Genomic DNA, 9,577 nt, shown 5'->3' with positions numbered 1-9,577 from the left:
CAAATGACAAAATTTCCCGTGGTGCAATTTTTCTTGGTTAATTTCCCGAGATCTTGGGACTCCGCCACGATTCCAATTTCTCGGGCCATTTCCAATCAGCCTTCCAAATTTCAGCCCATTCCGACACCGTCCCGACAAATGACAAAATAGCCCCCGGTGCGGTTTTACTTTGTTAATTTCCCGAGATCTCGGGACTTCGCCCCGATTCTGATTTCTCGAGCCGTTTCAAATCAACATGCTAAATTTCAACCCTTTTCGACGCCGTCGCGACAAATTACCAAATTGTCCCTGGTCCGATTTTTCTTTGTTAATTTCCTGAGATCTCGGGACTCAACCACGTGTTCAATTTCTCGGGCCGTTTCCAATTTGCCAGCCAAATTTCAGCCCATTCCGACACCGACGCGAAAAATGATAAAATTACCCCTTGTGCGATTTTTCTTTGATAATTTCCCAGGATTTCGGGACTCCGCCTCGATCCCAATTTCTCGAGCTGTTTTCAATCAGCCTGCAAAATTTTAGCCCATTTCGACACCGTCACGACAAATGACAGAATTGCCCCAGGTGCAGTTTTTCTTTGTTAATTTCCCGATATCTAGGTACTTCACCCCGAGCCCAATTTCTCGGGCCTTTTCCAATCAACCTACCAAATTTCAGCGCATTCCGACACCGCCGCGACAAATTACCGAATTGACCCCGGTGCGATTTTTCTTTGTTAATTTTCTGAGATCTCGGGACTCCCCCACGAGTCTAATTTCTCAGGCCGTTTCCAATCTGCCTGCCAAATTTCAACTCATTCCCACACCAACGCGAAAAATGACAAAATTACCCCCTGTACGGTTTTTCTTTGTTAATTTCCCAGGATCTCGGGACTCCGCCCCCAGCCCAATTTCTCGAGCCGTTTTCAATCAGCCTGCCGTATGTCAGCCCAGTTAGACACCGTCGCGACAAATGACATAATTGCCCCTTTGCAATTTTGCTTTGTTAATTTCCCGAGATCTCGAGACTCCGCCTGAGCCCAATTTCTCAGGCGATTTCCAATCAGCCTGCAAAATTTCAGCCCATTCCGACACCGATGTGACAAATGACAAAAATGCCCCCGGTGTGGTTTTTCTTTGTTAATTTACCGAGATCACTGGACACTGCCTCGAGACCTATTTTTCGGGCCTTTTCCAATCAGCCTGCAAAATTTTAGCCCAGTACAACACCGTCACGACAAATGACAAAATTGCCCTACGTGCGAGTTTTCTTTGTTAATTTCTCGAGATCTCGGGACTCCACCCGAGTCCAATTTCTCTGGCCGTTTCTAATCAGTCTACCAAATTTCAGCCCTTTCCAACACCGTTGCGACAAAAGACGTAATTGCCCATGGTGCAGTTTTTCTTTGTTAATTTCCCAAGATCTTGGGATTTCACCTCGAGTCCAATTTCTCAGGCCGCTTCCAATCAGCCTGCCAAATTTCAGCCCATTCCGACACCGTCGCGACAAATGACAAAAATGCCCCTAGTGTAGTTTTTCTTTGTTAATTTCCCGAGATCTCGGGACTTCGCCTAGACACCTATTTTTCGAGCCATTTCCAATCAGCCTTCCAAATTTAAGCCCATTCCGACACCGTCGCGACAATGGTGCGATTTTTCTTTCTTAATTTCTCAAGATCTCGGGACTCCGCTCTGAGTCCAATTTCTCGCGCCGTTTCTAATCAGCCTGCCAAATTTCAGTCCATTCCGACACTGTCGCGACAAATGAAAAAATTGCCCTGGTGCGATTTTTCTTTGATAATTTCCCGAGATCTCAGGATTTCACCCCAAGTCCAATTTCCCGAGCAGTTTCAAATCAGCCTGCCAAATTTCAGCCCAATCTGAAACTGTCACGACAAATGACAAAATTGGCCATGGTGCGATTTTTCTTTGTTAATTTCTCGAGATCTTGGGACTCCGTCCCAAGCCCAATTTCTCGGGCCGTTTCCAATCGACCTGCAAAATATCAGCCCATTCCAACACCATCGCGACAAATGACAAAATTGCCCCTGGTGCGGTTTTACTTTGTTAATTTCCCGAGATCTCGGGACTTCGCCCCAATTCCGATTTCTCGAGCTGTTTCAAATCAACATGCCAGATTTCAACCCTTTTCAACACCGTCGTGACAAATTACCAAATTGTCCCTGGTCTGGTTTTTCTTTGTTAATTTCCTGAGATCTCGGGACTCAACCACGAGTTCAATTTCTCAGGCCGTTTCCAATTTGCCGGCCAAATTTCAGCCCATTCCGACACCGATGCGAAAAACGACAAAATTGCCCATTGTGTGATTTTTCTTTGATAATTTCCCAGGATCTCGGGACTCCGCCTCGATCCCAATTTCTCGAGCTGTTTTCAATCAGCTTGCAAAATTTTAGCCCATTCCGACACCGTCGCGACAAATGACAGAATTGCCCCAGGTGCAATTTTTCTTTGTTAATTTCCCCATATCTCGGTACTTCACCCCAAGCCCAATTTCTCGGGCCTTTTCCAATCAACTTACCAAATTTCAGCGCATTCCGACACCGTCGCGACAAATTACCAAATTGACCCCGGTGCGATTTTTCTTTGTTAATTTTCTGAGATCTCGGGACTCTCCCACGAGTCTAATTTCTCAGGCCGTTTCCAATCTGCCTGCCAAATTTCAACGCTATTTTTCGGGTCATTTCCAATCAGCCTGTAAAATTTTAGTCCATTACAACACCGTCTCGACAAATGACAAAATTGCCCTACGTGCGAGTTTTCTTTGTTAATTTCTCGAGATCTCGGGACTTCACCCGAGTCCAATTTCTCGGGCCGTTTCTAATCAGTCTACCAAATTTCAGCCCTTTCCGACACCATCGCGACAAAAGACCTAATTGCCCCTGGTGTAGTTTTTCTTTGTTAATTTTCTGAGATCTCGGGATTTCACCTTGAGTCCAATTTCTCGGGCCTTTTCCAATCAGCCTGTCAAATTTCGCTCATTCTAACACTGTCGCAACAAATGACAAAATTCCCGTGGTGCAATTTTTCTTTGTTAATTTCCCGAGATCTCAGGACTCCGCCACGATTCCAATTTCTCGGGTCGTTTCCAATCAGCCTGTAAAATTTCAGCCCATTCCGACACCGTCACGACAAATGACAAAATTGCCCCGAGTGCGATTTTTCTTTGTTAATTTCTCGAGATTTCGAGGCTTCACCCCGATTCCAATTTCACGGGCCGTTTCCAATCAACCTGCCAAATTTCAGCCCATTTCGAAACCGTCGCAACAAATTACCAAATTGCCCCTGGTGCGATTTTTCTTTGTTAATTTTATGAGATCTCGGGATTTCGCCACGAGTCTAATTTCTCGGGCTGTTTGCAATCTGCCTGTCAAATTTCAGCCCATTCCGACACCGACGCGAAAAATGACAAAATTGTCCCTTGTGCGTTTTTCTTTGATAATGTCCCGGGATCTCGGGACTCCACCTCGAGCCAAATTTCTCGAGAAGTTTTCAATCAGCCTGCCACATTTCAGTCCATTATGACACCGTCGCGACAAATGACAAAATTACCCCCGGTGCGGTTTTTCTTTGTCAATTTCTCGAGATCTCGAGACTCGACCCCGAGCCTAGTTTCTCGGGCCGTTTCCAATCAGCCAGCCAAATTTCAACCAAATTCGACATCGTCGCGACAAATGACAAAATTGCCCTTGGTGCGATTTTTCTTTGTTAATTTCCCGAGATCTCGGGACTCTGCCCCGAGCCCAATTTCTCAGGCCGTTTCCAATCAGCCAGCAAAATTTCAGCCATTACGACACCGTCGCGACAAATGATAAAATTGCCCTAGGTGAAGTTTTTCTTTGTTAATTCCTGAGATCTCAGGACTTCACCCCGAGTCCAATTTCTCGGGTCGTTTTCAATCAACCTGTCAAATTTCAGTGTATTTCGACACCGTCACGACAAATGACCAAATTGTCCCTGGTACGATTTTTCATTTTTATTTTTTCGAGATCTCAGGACTCCGCCACGAGTCCAATTTCTTGGGCCGTTTCCAATCAGCCGCCAAATTTCAGCCCGTTTCGACAATGTCGCGACAAATGACAAAATTTCCCTTGGTGCGGTTTTTCTTTGTTAATTTCTCGAGATCTCAGGACTCCGCCCCGAGTTCAATTTCTCCGGCCGTTACCAATCAGCCCACCAAATTTCAGCCCATTCTGACACCATCGCGACAAATGACAAAAATTCCCCTAGTGCGGTTTTTCTTTGTTAATGTTTTGAGATATTGGGACTCCGCCCTGAGACCTATTTTTCGGGTCGTTTCCAATAAGCCAGCAAAATTTCATCCAATTACGATACCGTCGCGATAAATGACAAAATTGCCCCTAGTGCGATTTTTCTTCGTTAATTTCTCGAGATCTCGGGACTTCGCTCCGAGTCCAATTTCTCGCAGCTTTCCTAATCAGCCTACCAAATTTCTGCCCATTCCGACACCGTCGCGACAAATGACAAAGTTGCCCTTGGTGCGATTTTTCTTCGTTAATTTCCCGAGATCTCAGGATTCCGCCCCAAGTCCAATTTCTCGAGCCGTTTCCAATCATCATGTTAAATTTCAGCCCATTCTGACACCGTCGTGAAAATTGCCAAAATTGGCCCTGGTACGATTTTTCTTTATTAATTTCCTGAGATCTCGGGACTTCACCCCGAGCCCAAATTCTCGGGCCGTTTCCAATCAACCTACCAAATTTCAGCGCATTCTGACACCGTCGCGACAAATGACAGAATTATACCTGGTGTGATTTTTCTTTGTTAATTTCTCGAGATCTCAAGACTCAACCTCGAGCCCAATTTCTCGTGACAAATGACAAAATTGCCCCTGGTACGGTTTTTCTTTGTAAATTACCTGAGATCTCGGGACTCAGCCCCGAGTTCAATTTCTCGGGTTGCTTCCAATCAGCCTTCCAAATTTCAGTCCATTCCGACATCGTCATGACAAATGAAAAAAATGCCCCTGGTGCGGTTTCTCTTTGTTAATTTCCCGAGATCCCGGGACTCTAACCCGAGAACCTATTTTTCGGGCAGTTTTCAATTAGCCTGCCAAATTTCAGCCAATCTTGACACCGTCACGACAAATGACAAAATTGCCCCTGGTGTGATTTTTCTTTGTTAATTTCTCGAGATCTCGAGACACCGCCTTGAGCCCAATTTCTCGGGCCGTTTCCAATCAACCTGTGAAATTTCAGCCCATTCCGACACCGTCGCGACAAATGACAAAATTGCCTCAGGTGCAATTTTTCTTTGTTAATTTCCCGAGATCTCGGGACTCCGCCCCGAGCCCAATTTCTCGGGTCGTTTCCAATCAAACTGTAAAATTTCAGCCCATTTCGACACCGTCACGCCAAATGACACAATTGCCCCAGGTGTGGTTTTTCTTTGTTAATTTCCGGAGATCTCCGGACTCTACCCCGACTCCAATTTCTCGGGCCGTTTCCAATCAACCTGCCAAATTTCAACGCATTCCAACACCGTCGCGACAAATGACAAAAATGCCCCTGGTGCGATTTTTCTTTGTAAATTTCTCGACATCTCGGAACTTCGCCTCGATTCCAATCAACCTGCCAAATTTCAACCCATTCCGACACCGTCACGACAAATTACCAAATTGTCCCCGGTGCGATTTTTCTTTGTTAATTTTCTGAGATCTCGGGACTCCCTCACGAGTCCAATTTTTCGGGCAATTTCCAACGAGCCTGCCAAATTTCAGCCAATCTCGACACCGTCGCGACAAATGACAAAATTGCCCCTGGTGTGATTTTTCTTTGTTAATTTCTCGAGATCTCGGGACACCGCCTCAAGCCCAATTTCTCGGGCCGTTTCCAATCAGCCTGTGAAATTTTAGCCCATTGCAACACCATCGCGACAAATGACAAAAGTACCTCAGGTGCAATTTTTCTTTGTTAATTTCCCGAGATCTCGGGACTCCGCCCCGAGCCCAATTTCTCGGGTCGTTTCCAATCAAACTGCAAAATTTTAGCCCATTCTGACACCGTCGCGCCAAATGACACAATTGCCCCAGGTGCGGTTTTTCTTTGTTAATTTCCTGAGATCTCGGGACTCCGCCCCGACTTCAATTTCTCGGGCCGTTTCCAATCAACCTGCCAAATTTCAACGCATTCCGACACCGTCGTGACAAATGACAAAAACGTCCTTGGTGCGGTTTTTCTTTGTTAATTTCTCGACATCTCGGAACTTCGCCTCGATTCCAATCAACCTGCTAAATTTCAACCCATTCCGACACCATCACGACAAATTACCAAATTGTCCCCAGTGCGATTTTTCTTTGTTAGCTTTCTGAGATCTCGGGACTCCCCCACGAGTCCAATTTTTCGGGCCGTTTCCAATCTGCTTGCCAAAATTCTGCCCATTCCGACACCGACGTGAAAAATGACAAAATTACCCCTTGTGCGGTTTCTCTTTGTTAATTTCCCAGGTTCTCGGGACTCCGACCTAAGCTCAATTTCTCGAGCCGTTTTCAATCAGCCTGCTACATTTTAGCCCAGTTCGACACCGTCGCGACAAATGACAGAATTGCCCCTGGTGCGGTTTTTCTTTGTTAATTTCTCGAGATCTCGGGACTCCGCCCCGAGCCCAATTTCTTGGGCTGTTAATAATCAGCCTGCCAAATTTTAGCCCATTCCGACACTGATGTGACAAATGACAAAAATGTCCTTGGTGGAGTTTTTCTTTGTTAATTTACCGAGATCTCGAGACACTGCCTCGAGACCTATTTTTCGGGCCGTTTCTAATCAGCCTGCAAAATTTCAGCTAATTACGACACCGTCGCGACAAATGACAAAATTGCCCCAGGTGCGGGTTTTCTTTGTTAATTTCTCGAGATATCGGGACTTTACCCGAGTCCAATTTCTCGGGCCGTTTCAAATCAGTCTGCCAAATTTAAGCCCATTCCGACACCGTTGCGACAAAAGATCTAATTGCCCCCGGTGCGGTTTTTCTTTGTTAATTTCCCGAGATCTCGGGATTTCGCCCGGAGTCGAATTTCTCAGGTCGTTTCTAATCAGCCTGTCAAATTTCTGCCCATTCTAACACCGTCGCGACAAATGACAAAATTTCCCGTGGCGCGATTTTTCTTTGTTTATTTCTCGAGATCTCGGGACTCTGCCCCGAGTCCAATTTCTCAGGCCATTTCCAATCAGCCTGCAAAATTTCAGCCCATTCCGACACCGTCGCGTCAAATGACAAAATTGCCCCTGGTGCGATTTTCTTTGTTAATTTCTCGAGATCTCGGGACTTCGCCCCGATTCCAATTTAACGAGCCATTTCCAATCAACCTGCCAAATTTCAGCCCATTCCGAAACTGTCGCAACAAATTACCAAATTGCCCTTGGAGCGGTTTTTCTTTGTTAATTTAATGAGATCTCGGGATTCCGCCACGAGTCCAATTTCTCGGCCGTTTCCAATCTGTCTTCCAAATTTCAGCCCATTCCAACACTGACGTGAAAAATGTCAAAATTGCCCCTTGTGCGTTTTTCTTTGATAACGTCCCGGGAGCTCGGGACTCTGCCTCGAGCCCAATTTCTCAAGTCATTTTCAATTAGTCTGCCACATTTCAGCCAAGTTCGACACCGTCGTAACAAATGACAGAATTGCCCCTGGTGCGGTTTTTCTTTGTTAATTTCTAGAGATCTCGGGACTCCGCCCCGAGCACAATTTTTCGAGCTGTTTCCAATTAGCCTGCCAAATTTCAGTCCGACGAATGATAAAATCACCCTTGGTGCGATTTTTCTTTGTTAATTTCTCGAGATCTCGAGACTCGACCCCGAGCCCAATTTCTCGGGCCATTTCCAATCGGCTAGCCAAATTTCAGCCAAATTCGACATCGTCGCGACTAATCACAAAATTGCCCCTGGTGCAATTTTTCTTTGTTAAATTCCTAGATCTTGGGACTCCGCCTCGGGCCCAATTTCTCAGGCCGTTTCCAATCAGCCTTCCGAATTTCAGCCCATTCCGACACCGACGCGACAAATGACAAAAATGCCCATGGTGCGATTTTTCTTTGTTAGTTTCCCGAGATCTCGGGACTCTGCCTTGAGCCCAATTTCTCAGGCCGTTTCCAATCAGCCTGCAAAATTTCAGCCCATTACGACACCGTCGCGACAAATGACAAAATTGCCCTAGTCGCGATTTTTCTTTGTTAATTTCCCGAGATCTCGGAACTTCACCCCGAGTCCAATTTCTCGAGCCGTTTTCAATCAACCTGCCAAATTTCAACGCATTCTGACACCGTCGCAATAAATGACCAAATTGTCCCTGGTGCGATTTTTTGTTTTTATTTTTTTGAGATCTCAGGACTCCGCCACGAGTCCAATTTCTGGGGCCGTTTCCAATCAGCCTGCCAAATTTCAGCCTGTTTCGACAATGTCGCGATAAATGACAAAATTTCCTCTGGTGCAGTTTTTCTTTGTTAATTTCTCGAGATCTCGGGACTCCGCCCCGAGCCCAATATCTCCGGCCGCTTCCAATCAGCCTACCAAATTTCTGCCCATTTTGACACCATCGCGACAAATGACAAAAATTACCCTGGTGCAATTTTTCTTTGTTATTTTTTCGAGATCTCGAGACTCCACCCCGAGACCTATTTTTCGGGTCGTTTCCCATCAGCCAGTAAAATTTCAGCCAATTCTGACATCGTCGCGACAAATGACAAAATTAACCCTGGTGCGGTTTTTCTGCGTTAATTTCTCGAGATCTCGAGACTCCGTTCCGAGTCCAATTTCTCACGGCGTTCCTAATCAGCCTGCCAAATTTCTGTCCATTTTGACACCGTCGCGACAAATGACAAAGTTGCCCTTGGTGCGATTTTTCTTTATTAATTTCTCGAGATCTCAGGACTCCGCCCCGAGCCCGATTTCACGGGCCGTTTCCAATCAGCCTGCAAAATTTTAGCCCATTACGACACCGTCGCGACAAATGACAAAATTGCACGGGTGCGATTTTTCTTTGTTAATTTCCCGAGATCTCGGGACTTCGCCCCGATTCCAACTTCTCGGGCTGTTTCCAATCAACTTGCCAAATTTCAACCCATTTCGACATCGTCGCGGTAAATTACCAAATTGTCCCTGGTGCAATTTTTCTTTGTTAATTTACGGAGATCCCGGGACTCTACCACGAGTCCAATTTCTTGGGCTGTTTCCAATTTGCCTGCCAAATTTCATCCCATTCCGACTCCGACGCGAAAAATGACAAAATTGCCCCTTGTGCGAATTTTCTTTAATACTTTCCCGGGATCTCGAGGCTCCGCCTCGAGCCCAATTTCTCGAGCCATTTTCAATCAGCCTTCCACATTTCAGCCCAGTCCGACCCCATCACGACAAATGACAGAATTGTCCCTGATTTGGTTTTTATTTGTTAATTTCCCGAGATCTTGGGACTCCGCCCCGAGCCCAATTTCTAGGGCTACTTCCAATCAGCCTTCCAAATTTCAGTCCATTCCGATACCTCCACGACAAATGACAAAATTACCCCTGGAGCAATTTTTCTTTGTTAATTTCTCGAGATCTCTTGGGCCTTCTCCAATCAGCCTACAAATT

This window comes from Olea europaea, unplaced genomic scaffold, assembly GCF_002742605.1.
Source record: "Olea europaea var. sylvestris unplaced genomic scaffold, O_europaea_v1 scaffold836, whole genome shotgun sequence".
NCBI classification, from domain to species: Eukaryota; Viridiplantae; Streptophyta; class Magnoliopsida; order Lamiales; family Oleaceae; genus Olea; species Olea europaea.
The sequence above is the reverse complement of the archived record's forward strand: the minus strand, read 5'-3'. Positions refer to the sequence as shown.